At 44.3% G+C, this 14,876-nt stretch overlaps 9 non-coding genes across 9 annotated transcripts; all 9 read left to right on the forward strand.

Moving 5' to 3' along the window:
* Positions 1–153: 153 nt before the first annotated feature.
* Positions 154–227, forward strand: trnai-aau (transfer RNA isoleucine (anticodon AAU)). Its single transcript has one exon. It is a non-coding gene; the product is annotated as a tRNA-Ile (tRNA).
* Positions 228–768: 541 nt separating this feature from the next.
* trnae-uuc (transfer RNA glutamic acid (anticodon UUC)) lies at positions 769–840 on the forward strand. Its single transcript has one exon. It is a non-coding gene; the product is annotated as a tRNA-Glu (tRNA).
* Positions 841–2,263: 1,423 nt separating this feature from the next.
* On the forward strand, positions 2,264–2,337 carry trnai-aau (transfer RNA isoleucine (anticodon AAU)). Its single transcript has one exon. It is a non-coding gene; the product is annotated as a tRNA-Ile (tRNA).
* A 2,036-nt stretch (positions 2,338–4,373) lies between these two features.
* trnai-aau (transfer RNA isoleucine (anticodon AAU)) lies at positions 4,374–4,447 on the forward strand. Its single transcript has one exon. It is a non-coding gene; the product is annotated as a tRNA-Ile (tRNA).
* Positions 4,448–4,989: 542 nt separating this feature from the next.
* Positions 4,990–5,061, forward strand: trnae-uuc (transfer RNA glutamic acid (anticodon UUC)). The gene has a single exon. It is a non-coding gene; the product is annotated as a tRNA-Glu (tRNA).
* A 1,423-nt stretch (positions 5,062–6,484) lies between these two features.
* On the forward strand, positions 6,485–6,558 carry trnai-aau (transfer RNA isoleucine (anticodon AAU)). Its single transcript has one exon. It is a non-coding gene; the product is annotated as a tRNA-Ile (tRNA).
* Positions 6,559–8,593: 2,035 nt separating this feature from the next.
* Positions 8,594–8,667, forward strand: trnai-aau (transfer RNA isoleucine (anticodon AAU)). The gene has a single exon. It is a non-coding gene; the product is annotated as a tRNA-Ile (tRNA).
* A 2,037-nt stretch (positions 8,668–10,704) lies between these two features.
* On the forward strand, positions 10,705–10,778 carry trnai-aau (transfer RNA isoleucine (anticodon AAU)). The gene has a single exon. It is a non-coding gene; the product is annotated as a tRNA-Ile (tRNA).
* A 2,036-nt stretch (positions 10,779–12,814) lies between these two features.
* trnai-aau (transfer RNA isoleucine (anticodon AAU)) lies at positions 12,815–12,888 on the forward strand. The gene has a single exon. It is a non-coding gene; the product is annotated as a tRNA-Ile (tRNA).
* Positions 12,889–14,876: the final 1,988 nt, after the last annotated feature.

The following is a 14,876-nucleotide window of genomic DNA, read 5'->3' on the forward strand; positions in this document are numbered from 1 at the left end:
TATTTACACTCTGCGCAGTGTTGTAGATGAACAGTGAACAATGTTTAAGCGATGTGATGCGTTCAATGTTTATGCAGTAAATCTGTCATCCAGTGTGAGTTGGAAACACAATCCCCGCAGAGTGAGCTTTCACGCAACGTTAACACAACTTGTGGCCGGTTAGCTCAGTTGGTTAGAGCGTGGTGCGAATAACGCCAAGGTCGCGGGTTCGATCCCCGTACGGGCCATTCCAGTGTTTTTCATAATTTTTATTCGGTTTTAAATCACGTTGAAAATCAAATCTTTATAATGAAACAAATCCACACAGAATCACAAGGGTTGGGAATTATTTGGAATAACAGTCATTGCTACTTGCCGACGGGGTGGAGAGGCACATCTTTCTGTTTATTTCTGTTTCTTGGTTTGCTGACAAACGATGAACCGGAGGCCTGTTCCCGTAAATGCTCAAAAGTAGGAACAGACAGCCAGAACGGTTCTGTCGCCTGGAGATGGGCAAAAGACTGCAGTTCAGGACAAAAACACTAAATGAAATGTTCACCCGGCACCGAGAGTGAAAAATCCCGAGAAAAGGACAGAATGAAATAGATTTCAGTGGATGCCTACCCGCACGTGATGCTGCAGATGCGCGGACATATCTTTGGTGTTCTCCACAAAAAATGCCATTTGCTACGAACAGTTTTACCTGGCGCGAAAGTGGTGAGACTTTGGAAGGAGCAAGCAGGAAAGACTGTGTTGGTCTGCTTGTTGGCAAGCAAATGTGCAGCAGCTTCCCTGGTGGTTTAGTGGTTAGGTTTCGGCGCTTTCACCGCTGCGGCCCGGGTTCGATTCCCGGTCAGGGAACATTGTATTTTCGGCCGTTTGACCTGCAAGGCTGTTCCTGAACAAATTCACAGCTCACTGCACTCTTGCTGCCCCAACCATCAGCAGCGCATCATTCGTTGTAGTGATACAGCACACACTTCTGTGCCTTCCGTTTCAAAGTCAGCAGTAAATGAGGAGATCTCGCTCTCGCTCAACTGGTGCTGATTGACACCGTAAATGTTGCCAATCATGGCTAACTTTAGCCTTCCGTGTACATTTTTGCGGCACATCACTCTAGCTTACCATCTGTCAATGCATTGCCAGTGTGGAAATATTCAGCATTTTAAACTTAGCAACGTCTGCAAGACTGGAATCAGTGAATGCCTGGGCCATGGCCACTGATAACTTATCCCGAGCATTCATTTGGCCTGGGCCCCTCCTAGATTGCACATTGGCTCACTGTGTGTCTATGTTTAGCGTTCACAGGCAATTTACAAGCTCTGAATTTCCCAGCAGTGAATTCATGGAGTGATTGATCTAACCGATATTCAACATCAGTATTGTTAAGTCTCAAACAGTTATAAACTCTCCAGTATATTTCACTGTGTCTTCAAGACGGTGAGATCGAGCCTGTTGTGCAAGCTTTGTTTCGTTATGAACACTTCAGCAGAACATTAAATCAACATGTGGAATTGAATTGCTGATTGACACTGTAAATTTGCCAACATTTAACTGCAGTGTGAGAACAATTACCGTTATAATTAGGCTTCCATTACGTTCTTGCACGACATCACCCTAAGTAACCTAGTTGATCACAGCACAGATATCAGTTAATTCATTGCCAGTGCGAAAAAATACACATTTTGAACTTAGCAACGTGTACAAGACCATTGCCTGGATCGTGGGCACTGATAACGGAACATGAGCATTAAGATTTTCGGTATCATTATACTTTACATTGACACAACCTGAGCTCTGAGATGTGTTTTGGACCCATTGCCCCGAAACGAGGACAGAGTGGGTGGGGCAATTCCTTCCGGGGTCAGGTTTTCTTTCAAAAAGATGTGAGAAAACTTTGCTTCGTTCACTGTCAGACCGAAATAGTTCAGTTGGGAAGGCGTTTGACTGAAGATCCAGATGGTTCATGGCTCAATCCCGTGTTTCAGCAATTTTTGGTTATTTCGCGTTCCCTTCATTCTAAGGGTAGTGGCTGATTTTATATCGGGACAGTGGGCTGTTCAGCGGTTGCGTGATAATAATTTTCAACATGAATTGTTTTTAGATTAAGCTGTTACGTTCTGTTACGTTCTATTTACACTCTGCGCAGTGTTGTAGATGAACAGTGAACAATGTTTAAGCGATGTGATGCGTTCAATGTTTATGCAGTAAATCTGTCATCCAGTGTGAGTTGGAAACACAATCCCCGCAGAGTGAGCTTTCACGCAACGTTAACACAACTTGTGGCCGGTTAGCTCAGTTGGTTAGAGCGTGGTGCTAATAACGCCAAGGTCGCGGGTTCGATCCCCGTACGGGCCATTCCAGTGTTTTTCATAATTTTTATTCGGTTTTAAATCACGTTGAAAATCAAATCTTTATAATGAAACAAATCCACACAGAATCACAAGGGTTGGGAATTATTTGGAATAACAGTCATTGCTACTTGCCGACGGGGTGGAGAGGCACATCTTTCTGTTTATTTCTGTTTCTTGGTTTGCTGATAAACGATGAACCGGAGGCCTGTTCCCGTAAATGCTCAAAAGTAGGAACAGACAGCCAGAACGGTTCTGTCGCCTGGAGATGGGCAAAAGACTGCAGTTCAGGACAAAAACACTAAATGAAATGTTCACCCGGCACCGAGAGTGAAAAATCCCGAGAAAAGGACAGAATGAAATAGATTTCAGTGGATGCCTACCCGCACGTGATGCTGCGGATGCGCGGACATATCTTTGGTGTTCTCCACAAAAAATGCCATTTGCTACGAACAGTTTTACCTGGCGCGAAAGTGGTGAGACTTTGGAAAGAGCAAGCAGGAAAGACTGTGTTGGTCTGCTTGTTGGCAAGCAAATGTGTAGCAGCTTCCCTGGTGGTTTAGTGGTTAGGTTTTGGCGCTTTCACCGCTGCGGCCCGGGTTCGATTCCCGGTCAGGGAACATTGTATTTTCGGCCGTTTGACCTGCAAGGCTGTTCTTGAACAAATTCACAGCTCACTGCACTCTTGCTGCCCCAACCATCAGCAGCGCATCATTCGTTGTCGTGATACAGCACACACTTCTGTGCCTTCCGTTTCAAAGTCAGCAGTAAATGAGGAGATCTCGCTCTCGCTCAACTGGTGCTGATTGACACCGTAAATGTTGCCAATCATGGCTAACTTTAGCCTTCCGTGTACATTTTTGCGGCACATCACTCTAGCTTACCATCTGTCAATGCATTGCCAGTGTGGAAATATTCAGCATTTTAAACTTAGCAACGTCTGCAAGACTGGAATCAGTGAATGCCTGGGCCATGGCCACTGATAACTTATCCCGAGCATTCATTTGGCCTGGGCCCCTCCTAGATTGCACATTGGCTCACTGTGTGTCTATGTTTAGCGTTCACAGGCAATTTACAAGCTCTGAATTTCCCAGCAGTGAATTCATGGAGTGATTGATCTAACCGATATTCAACATCAGTATTGTTAAGTCTCAAACAGTTATAAACTCTCCAGTATATTTCACTGTGTCTTCAAGACGGTGAGATCGAGCCTGTTGTGCAAGCTTTGTTTCGTTATGAACACTTCAGCAGAACATTAAATCAACATGTGGAATTGAATTGCTGATTGACACTGTAAATTTGCCAACATTTAACTGCAGTGTGAGAACAATTACCGTTATAATTAGGCTTCCATTACGTTCTTGCACGACATCACCCTAAGTAACCTAGTTGATCACAGCACAGATATCAGTTAATTCATTGCCAGTGCGAAAAAATACACATTTTGAACTTAGCAACGTGTACAAGACCATTGCCTGGATCGTGGGCACTGATAACGGAACATGAGCATTAAGATTTTCGGTATCATTATACTTTACATTGACACAACCTGAGCTCTGAGATGTGTTTTGGACCCATTGCCCCGAAACGAGGACAGAGTGGGTGGGGCAATTCCTTCCGGGGTCAGGTTTTCTTTCAAAAAGATGTGAGAAAACTTTGCTTCGTTCACTGTCAGACCGAAATAGTTCAGTTGGGAAGGCGTTTGACTGAAGATCCAGATGGTTCATGGCTCAATCCCGTGTTTCAGCAATTTTTGGTTATTTCGCGTTCCCTTCATTCTAAGGGTAGTGGCTGATTTTATATCGGGACAGTGGGCTGTTCAGCGGTTGCGTGATAATAATTTTCAACATGAATTGTTTTTAGATTAAGCTGTTACGTTCTGTTACGTTCTATTTACACTCTGCGCAGTGTTGTAGATGAACAGTGAACAATGTTTAAGCGATGTGATGCGTTCAATGTTTATGCAGTAAATCTGTCATCCAGTGTGAGTTGGAAACACAATCCCCGCAGAGTGAGCTTTCACGCAACGTTAACACAACTTGTGGCCGGTTAGCTCAGTTGGTTAGAGCGTGGTGCTAATAACGCCAAGGTCGCGGGTTCGATCCCCGTACGGGCCATTCCAGTGTTTTTCATAATTTTTATTCGGTGTTTTAGTCACGTTGAAAATCAAATCTTTATAATGAAACAAATCCACACAGAATCACAAGGGTTGGGAATTATTTGGAATAACAGTCATTGCTACTTGCCGACGGGGTGGAGAGGCACATCTTTCTGTTTATTTCTGTTTCTTGGTTTGCTGATAAACGATGAACCGGAGGCCTGTTCCCGTAAATGCTCAAAAGTAGGAACAGACAGCCAGAACGGTTCTGTCGCCTGGAGATGGGCAAAAGACTGCAGTTCAGGACAAAAACACTAAATGAAATGTTCACCCGGCACCGAGAGTGAAAAATCCCGAGAAAAGGACAGAATGAAATAGATTTCAGTGGATGCCTACCCGCACGTGATGCTGCGGATGCGCGGACATATCTTTGGTGTTCTCCACAAAAAATGCCATTTGCTACGAACAGTTTTACCTGGCGCGAAAGTGGTGAGACTTTGGAAGGAGCAAGCAGGAAAGACTGTGTTGGTCTGCTTGTTGGCAAGCAAATGTGTAGCAGCTTCCCTGGTGGTTTAGTGGTTAGGTTTCGGCGCTTTCACCGCTGCGGCCCGGGTTCGATTCCCGGTCAGGGAACATTGTATTTTCGGCCGTTTGACCTGCAAGGCTGTTCCTGAACAAATTCACAGCTCACTGCACTCTTGCTGCCCCAACCATCAGCAGCGCATCATTCGTTGTAGTGATACAGCACACACTTCTGTGCCTTCCGTTTCAAAGTCAGCAGTAAATGAGGAGATCTCGCTCTCGCTCAACTGGTGCTGATTGACACCGTAAATGTTGCCAATCATGGCTAACTTTAGCCTTCCGTGTACATTTTTGCGGCACATCACTCTAGCTTACCATCTGTCAATGCATTGCCAGTGTGGAAATATTCAGCATTTTAAACTTAGCAACGTCTGCAAGACTGGAATCAGTGAATGCCTGGGCCATGGCCACTGATAACTTCTCCCGAGCATTCATTTGGCCTGGGCCCCTCCTAGATTGCACATTGGCTCACTGTGTGTCTATGTTTAGCGTTCACAGGCAATTTACAAGCTCTGAATTTCCCAGCAGTGAATTCATGGAGTGATTGATCTAACCGATATTCAACATCAGTATTGTTAAGTCTCAAACAGTTATAAACTCTCCAGTATATTTCACTGTGTCTTCAAGACGGTGAGATCGAGCCTGTTGTGCAAGCTTTGTTTCGTTATGAACACTTCAGCAGAACATTAAATCAACATGTGGAATTGAATTGCTGATTGACACTGTAAATTTGCCAACATTTAACTGCAGTGTGAGAACAATTACCGTTATAATTAGGCTTCCATTACGTTCTTGCACGACATCACCCTAAGTAACCTAGTTGATCACAGCACAGATATCAGTTAATTCATTGCCAGTGCGAAAAAATACACATTTTGAACATAGCAACGTGTACAAGACCATTGCCTGGATCGTGGGCACTGATAACGGAACATGAGCATTAAGATTTTCGGTATCATTATACTTTACATTGACACAACCTGAGCTCTGAGATGTGTTTTGGACCCATTGCCCCGAAACGAGGACAGAGTGGGTGGGGCAATTCCTTCCGGGGTCAGGTTTTCTTTCAAAAAGATGTGAGAAAACTTTGCTTCGTTCACTGTCAGACCGAAATAGTTCAGTTGGGAAGGCGTTTGACTGAAGATCCAGATGGTTCATGGCTCAATCCCGTGTTTCAGCAATTTTTGGTTATTTCGCGTTCCCTTCATTCTAAGGGTAGTGGCTGATTTTATATCGGGACAGTGGGCTGTTCAGCGGTTGCGTGATAATAATTTTCAACATGAATTGTTTTTAGATTAAGCTGTTACGTTCTGTTACGTTCTATTTACACTCTGCGCAGTGTTGTAGATGAACAGTGAACAATGTTTAAGCGATGTGATGCGTTCAATGTTTATGCAGTAAATCTGTCATCCAGTGTGAGTTGGAAACACAATCCCCGCAGAGTGAGCTTTCACGCAACGTTAACACAACTTGTGGCCGGTTAGCTCAGTTGGTTAGAGCGTGGTGCTAATAACGCCAAGGTCGCGGGTTCGATCCCCGTACGGGCCATTCCAGTGTTTTTCATAATTTTTATTCGGTTTTAAATCACGTTGAAAATCAAATCTTTATAATGAAACAAATCCACACAGAATCACAAGGGTTGGGAATTATTTGGAATAACAGTCATTGCTACTTGCCGACGGGGTGGAGAGGCACATATTTCTGTTTATTTCTGTTTCTTGGTTTGCTGATAAACGATGAACCGGAGGCCTGTTCCCGTAAATGCTCAAAAGTAGGAACAGACAGCCAGAACGGTTCTGTCGCCTGGAGATGGGCAAAAGACTGCAGTTCAGGACAAAAACACTAAATGAAATGTTCACCCGGCACCGAGAGTGAAAAATCCCGAGAAAAGGACAGAATGAAATAGATTTCAGTGGATGCCTACCCGCACGTGATGCTGCGGATGCGCGGACATATCTTTGGTGTTCTCCACAAAAAATGCCATTTGCTACGAACAGTTTTACCTGGCGCGAAAGTGGTGAGACTTTGGAAGGAGCAAGCAGGAAAGACTGTGTTGGTCTGCTTGTTGGCAAGCAAATGTGTAGCAGCTTCCCTGGTGGTTTAGTGGTTAGGTTTCGGCGCTTTCACCGCTGCGGCCCGGTTCGATTCCCGGTCAGGGAACATTGTATTTTCGGCTGTTTGACCTGCAAGGCTGTTCTTGAACAAATTCACAGCTCACTGCACTCTTGCTGCCCCAACCATCAGCAGCGCATCATTCGTTGTCGTGATACAGCACACACTTCTGTGCCTTCCGTTTCAAAGTCAGCAGTAAATGAGGAGATCTCGCTCTCGCTCAACTGGTGCTGATTGACACCGTAAATGTTGCCGATCATGGCTAACTTTAGCCTTCCGTGTACATTTTTGCGGCACATCACTCTAGCTTACCATCTGTCAATGCATTGCCAGTGTGGAAATATTCAGCATTTTAAACTTAGCAACGTCTGCAAGACTGGAATCAGTGAATGCCTGGGCCATGGCCACTGATAACTTATCCCGAGCATTCATTTGGCCTGGGCCCCTCCTATATTGCACATTGGCTCACTGTGTGTCTATGTTTAGCGTTCACAGGCAATTTACAAGTTCTGAATTTCCCAGCAGTGAATTCATGGAGTGATTGATCTAACCGATATTCAACATCAGTATTGTTAAGTCTCAAACAGTTATAAACTCTCCAGTATATTTCACTGTGTCTTCAAGACGGTGAGATCGAGCCTGTTGTGCAAGCTTTGTTTCTTTATGATCACTTCAGCAGAACATTAAATCAACATGTGGAATTGAATTGCTGATTGACACTGTAAATTTGCCAACATTTAACTGCAGTGTGACAACAATCACCGTTATAATTAGGCTTCCATTACGTTCTTGCACGACATCACCCTAAGTAACCTAGTTGATCACAGCACAGATATCAGTTAATTCATTGCCAGTGCGAAAAAATACACATTTTGAACTTAGCAACGTGTACAAGACCATTGCCTGGATCGTGGGCACTGATAACGGAACATGAGCATTAAGATTTTCGGTATCATTATACTTTACATTGACACAACCTGAGCTCTGAGATGTGTTTTGGACCCATTGCCCCGAAACGAGGACAGAGTGGGTGGGGCAATTCCTTCCGGGGTCAGGTTTTCTTTCAAAAAGGTGTGAGAAAACTTTGCTTCGTTCACTGTCAGACCGAAATAGTTCAGTTGGGAAGGCGTTTGACTGAAGATCCAGATGGTTCATGGCTCAATCCCGTGTTTCAGCAATTTTTGGTTATTTCGCGTTCCCTTCATTCTAAGGGTAGTGGCTGATTTTATATCGGGACAGTGGGCTGTTCAGCGGTTGCGTGATAATAATTTTCAACATGAATTGTTTTTAGATTAAGCTGTTACGTTCTGTTACGTTCTATTTACACTCTGCGCAGTGTTGTAGATGAACAGTGAACAATGTTTAAGCGATGTGATGCGTTCAATGTTTATGCAGTAAATCTGTCATCCAGTGTGAGTTGGAAACACAATCCCCGCAGAGTGAGCTTTCACGCAACGTTAACACAACTTGTGGCCGGTTAGCTCAGTTGGTTAGAGCGTGGTGCTAATAACGCCAAGGTCGCGGGTTCGATCCCCGTACGGGCCATTCCAGTGTTTTTCATAATTTTTATTCGGTGTTTTAGTCACGTTGAAAATCAAATCTTTATAATGAAACAAATCCACACAGAATCACAAGGGTTGGGAATTATTTGGAATAACAGTCATTGCTACTTGCCGACGGGGTGGAGAGGCACATCTTTCTGTTTATTTCTGTTTCTTGGTTTGCTGATAAACGATGAACCGGAGGCCTGTTCCCGTAAATGCTCAAAAGTAGGAACAGACAGCCAGAACGGTTCTGTCGCCTGGAGATGGGCAAAAGACTGCAGTTCAGGACAAAAACACTAAATGAAATGTTCACCCGGCACCGAGAGTGAAAAATCCCGAGAAAAGGACAGAATGAAATAGATTTCAGTGGATGCCTACCCGCACGTGATGCTGCGGATGCGCGGACATATCTTTGGTGTTCTCCACAAAAAATGCCATTTGCTACGAACAGTTTTACCTGGCGCGAAAGTGGTGAGACTTTGGAAGGAGCAAGCAGGAAAGACTGTGTTGGTCTGCTTGTTGGCAAGCAAATGTGTAGCAGCTTCCCTGGTGGTTTAGTGGTTAGGTTTTGGCGCTTTCACCGCTGCGGCCCGGGTTCGATTCCCGGTCAGGGAACATTGTATTTTCGGCCGTTTGACCTGCAAGGCTGTTCTTGAACAAATTCACAGCTCACTGCACTCTTGCTGCCCCAACCATCAGCAGCGCATCATTCGTTTTCGTGATACAGCACACACTTCTGTGCCTTCCGTTTCAAAGTCAGCAGTAAATGAGGAGATCTCGCTCTCGCTCAACTGGTGCTGATTGACACCGTAAATGTTGCCAATCATGGCTAACTTTAGCCTTCCGTGTACATTTTTGCGGCACATCACTCTAGCTTACCATCTGTCAATGCATTGCCAGTGTGGAAATATTCAGCATTTTAAACTTAGCAACGTCTGCAAGACTGGAATCAGTGAATGCCTGGGCCATGGCCACTGATAACTTATCCCGAGCATTCATTTGGCCTGGGCCCCTCCTAGATTGCACATTGGCTCACTGTGTGTCTATGTTTAGCGTTCACAGGCAATTTACAAGCTCTGAATTTCCCAGCAGTGAATTCATGGAGTGATTGATCTAACCGATATTCAACATCAGTATTGTTAAGTCTCAAACAGTTATAAACTCTCCAGTATATTTCACTGTGTCTTCAAGACGGTGAGATCGAGCCTGTTGTGCAAGCTTTGTTTCTTTATGGACACTTCAGCAGAACATTAAATCAACTTGTGGAATTGAATTGCTGATTGACACTGTAAATTTGCCAACATTTAACTGCAGTGTGAGAACAATTACCGTTATAATTAGGCTTCCATTAAGTTCTTGCACGACATCACCCTAAGTAACCTAGTTGATCACAGCACAGATATCAGTTAATTCATTGCCAGTGCGAAAAAATACACATTTTGAACTTAGCAACGTGTACAAGACCATTGCCTGGATCGTGGGCACTGATAACGGAACATGAGCATTAAGATTTTCGGTATCATTATACTTTACATTGACACAACCTGAGCTCTGAGATGTGTTTTGGACCCATTGCCCCGAAACGAGGACAGAGTGGGTGGGGCAATTCCTTCCGGGGTCAGGTTTTCTTTCAAAAAGATGTGAGAAAACTTTGCTTCGTTCACTGTCAGACCGAAATAGTTCAGTTGGGAAGGCGTTTGACTGAAGATCCAGATGGTTCATGGCTCAATCCCGTGTTTCAGCAATTTTTGGTTATTTCGCGTTCCCTTCATTCTAAGGGTAGTGGCTGATTTTATATCGGGACAGTGGGCTGTTCAGCGGTTGCGTGATAATAATTTTCAACATGAATTGTTTTTAGATTAAGCTGTTACGTTCTGTTACGTTCTATTTACACTCTGCGCAGTGTTGTAGATGAACAGTGAACAATGTTTAAGCGATGTGATGCGTTCAATGTTTATGCAGTAAATCTGTCATCCAGTGTGAGTTGGAAACACAATCCCCGCAGAGTGAGCTTTCACGCAACGTTAACACAACTTGTGGCCGGTTAGCTCAGTTGGTTAGAGCGTGGTGCTAATAACGCCAAGGTCGCGGGTTCGATCCCCGTACGGGCCATTCCAGTGTTTTTCATAATTTTTATTCGGTGTTTTAGTCACGTTGAAAATCAAATCTTTATAATGAAACAAATCCACACAGAATCACAAGGGTTGGGAATTATTTGGAATAACAGTCATTGCTACTTGCCGACGGGGTGGAGAGGCACATATTTCTGTTTATTTCTGTTTCTTGGTTTGCTGATAAACGATGAACCGGAGGCCTGTTCCCGTAAATGCTCAAAAGTAGGAACAGACAGCCAGAACGGTTCTGTCGCCTGGAGATGGGCAAAAGACTGCAGTTCAGGACAAAAACACTAAATGAAATGTTCACCCGGCACCGAGAGTGAAAAATCCCGAGAAAAGGACAGAATGAAATAGATTTCAGTGGATGCCTACCCGCACGTGATGCTGCGGATGCGCGGACATATCTTTGGTGTTCTCCACAAAAAATGCCATTTGCTACGAACAGTTTTACCTGGCGCGAAAGTGGTGAGACTTTGGAAGGAGCAAGCAGGAAAGACTGTGTTGGTCTGCTTGTTGGCAAGCAAATGTGTAGCAGCTTCCCTGGTGGTTTAGTGGTTAGGTTTCGGCGCTTTCACCGCTGCGGCCCGGTTCGATTCCCGGTCAGGGAACATTGTATTTTCGGCTGTTTGACCTGCAAGGCTGTTCTTGAACAAATTCACAGCTCACTGCACTCTTGCTGCCCCAACCATCAGCAGCGCATCATTCGTTGTCGTGATACAGCACACACTTCTGTGCCTTCCGTTTCAAAGTCAGCAGTAAATGAGGAGATCTCGCTCTCGCTCAACTGGTGCTGATTGACACCGTAAATGTTGCCGATCATGGCTAACTTTAGCCTTCCGTGTACATTTTTGCGGCACATCACTCTAGCTTACCATCTGTCAATGCATTGCCAGTGTGGAAATATTCAGCATTTTAAACTTAGCAACGTCTGCAAGACTGGAATCAGTGAATGCCTGGGCCATGGCCACTGATAACTTATCCCGAGCATTCATTTGGCCTGGGCCCCTCCTATATTGCACATTGGCTCACTGTGTGTCTATGTTTAGCGTTCACAGGCAATTTACAAGTTCTGAATTTCCCAGCAGTGAATTCATGGAGTGATTGATCTAACCGATATTCAACATCAGTATTGTTAAGTCTCAAACAGTTATAAACTCTCCAGTATATTTCACTGTGTCTTCAAGACGGTGAGATCGAGCCTGTTGTGCAAGCTTTGTTTCTTTATGATCACTTCAGCAGAACATTAAATCAACATGTGGAATTGAATTGCTGATTGACACTGTAAATTTGCCAACATTTAACTGCAGTGTGACAACAATCACCGTTATAATTAGGCTTCCATTACGTTCTTGCACGACATCACCCTAAGTAACCTAGTTGATCACAGCACAGATATCAGTTAATTCATTGCCAGTGCGAAAAAATACACATTTTGAACTTAGCAACGTGTACAAGACCATTGCCTGGATCGTGGGCACTGATAACGGAACATGAGCATTAAGATTTTCGGTATCATTATACTTTACATTGACACAACCTGAGCTCTGAGATGTGTTTTGGACCCATTGCCCCGAAACGAGGACAGAGTGGGTGGGGCAATTCCTTCCGGGGTCAGGTTTTCTTTCAAAAAGGTGTGAGAAAACTTTGCTTCGTTCACTGTCAGACCGAAATAGTTCAGTTGGGAAGGCGTTTGACTGAAGATCCAGATGGTTCATGGCTCAATCCCGTGTTTCAGCAATTTTTGGTTATTTCGCGTTCCCTTCATTCTAAGGGTAGTGGCTGATTTTATATCGGGACAGTGGGCTGTTCAGCGGTTGCGTGATAATAATTTTCAACATGAATTGTTTTTAGATTAAGCTGTTACGTTCTGTTACGTTCTATTTACACTCTGCGCAGTGTTGTAGATGAACAGTGAACAATGTTTAAGCGATGTGATGCGTTCAATGTTTATGCAGTAAATCTGTCATCCAGTGTGAGTTGGAAACACAATCCCCGCAGAGTGAGCTTTCACGCAACGTTAACACAACTTGTGGCCGGTTAGCTCAGTTGGTTAGAGCGTGGTGCTAATAACGCCAAGGTCGCGGGTTCGATCCCCGTACGGGCCATTCCAGTGTTTTTCATAATTTTTATTCGGTGTTTTAGTCACGTTGAAAATCAAATCTTTATAATGAAACAAATCCACACAGAATCACAAGGGTTGGGAATTATTTGGAATAACAGTCATTGCTACTTGCCGACGGGGTGGAGAGGCACATCTTTCTGTTTATTTCTGTTTCTTGGTTTGCTGATAAACGATGAACCGGAGGCCTGTTCCCGTAAATGCTCAAAAGTAGGAACAGACAGCCAGAACGGTTCTGTCGCCTGGAGATGGGCAAAAGACTGCAGTTCAGGACAAAAACACTAAATGAAATGTTCACCCGGCACCGAGAGTGAAAAATCCCGAGAAAAGGACAGAATGAAATAGATTTCAGTGGATGCCTACCCGCACGTGATGCTGCGGATGCGCGGACATATCTTTGGTGTTCTCCACAAAAAATGCCATTTGCTACGAACAGTTTTACCTGGCGCGAAAGTGGTGAGACTTTGGAAGGAGCAAGCAGGAAAGACTGTGTTGGTCTGCTTGTTGGCAAGCAAATGTGTAGCAGCTTCCCTGGTGGTTTAGTGGTTAGGTTTTGGCGCTTTCACCGCTGCGGCCCGGGTTCGATTCCCGGTCAGGGAACATTGTATTTTCGGCCGTTTGACCTGCAAGGCTGTTCTTGAACAAATTCACAGCTCACTGCACTCTTGCTGCCCCAACCATCAGCAGCGCATCATTCGTTTTCGTGATACAGCACACACTTCTGTGCCTTCCGTTTCAAAGTCAGCAGTAAATGAGGAGATCTCGCTCTCGCTCAACTGGTGCTGATTGACACCGTAAATGTTGCCAATCATGGCTAACTTTAGCCTTCCGTGTACATTTTTGCGGCACATCACTCTAGCTTACCATCTGTCAATGCATTGCCAGTGTGGAAATATTCAGCATTTTAAACTTAGCAACGTCTGCAAGACTGGAATCAGTGAATGCCTGGGCCATGGCCACTGATAACTTATCCCGAGCATTCATTTGGCCTGGGCCCCTCCTAGATTGCACATTGGCTCACTGTGTGTCTATGTTTAGCGTTCACAGGCAATTTACAAGCTCTGAATTTCCCAGCAGTGAATTCATGGAGTGATTGATCTAACCGATATTCAACATCAGTATTGTTAAGTCTCAAACAGTTATAAACTCTCCAGTATATTTCACTGTGTCTTCAAGACGGTGAGATCGAGCCTGTTGTGCAAGCTTTGTTTCTTTATGGACACTTCAGCAGAACATTAAATCAACTTGTGGAATTGAATTGCTGATTGACACTGTAAATTTGCCAACATTTAACTGCAGTGTGAGAACAATTACCGTTATAATTAGGCTTCCATTACGTTCTTGCACGACATCACCCTAAGTAACCTAGTTGATCACAGCACAGATATCAGTTAATTCATTGCCAGTGCGAAAAAATACACATTTTGAACTTAGCAACGTGTACAAGACCATTGCCTGGATCGTGGGCACTGATAACGGAACATGAGCATTAAGATTTTCGGTATCATTATACTTTACATTGACACAACCTGAGCTCTGAGATGTGTTTTGGACCCATTGCCCCGAAACGAGGACAGAGTGGGTGGGGCAATTCCTTCCGGGGTCAGGTTTTCTTTCAAAAAGATGTGAGAAAACTTTGCTTCGTTCACTGTCAGACCGAAATAGTTCAGTTGGGAAGGCGTTTGACTGAAGATCCAGATGGTTCATGGCTCAATCCCGTGTTTCAGCAATTTTTGGTTATTTCGCGTTCCCTTCATTCTAAGGGTAGTGGCTGATTTTATATCGGGACAGTGGGCTGTTCAGCGGTTGCGTGATAATAATTTTCAACATGAATTGTTTTTAGATTAAGCTGTTACGTTCTGTTACGTTCTATTTACACTCTGCGCAGTGTTGTAGATGAACAGTGAACAATGTTTAAGCGATGTGATGCGTTCAATGTTTATGCAGTAAATCTGTCATCCAGTGTGAGTTGGA

Source organism: Pristiophorus japonicus, unplaced genomic scaffold (genome assembly GCF_044704955.1).
Source record: "Pristiophorus japonicus isolate sPriJap1 unplaced genomic scaffold, sPriJap1.hap1 HAP1_SCAFFOLD_45, whole genome shotgun sequence".
Taxonomy (NCBI): domain Eukaryota; kingdom Metazoa; phylum Chordata; class Chondrichthyes; family Pristiophoridae; genus Pristiophorus; species Pristiophorus japonicus.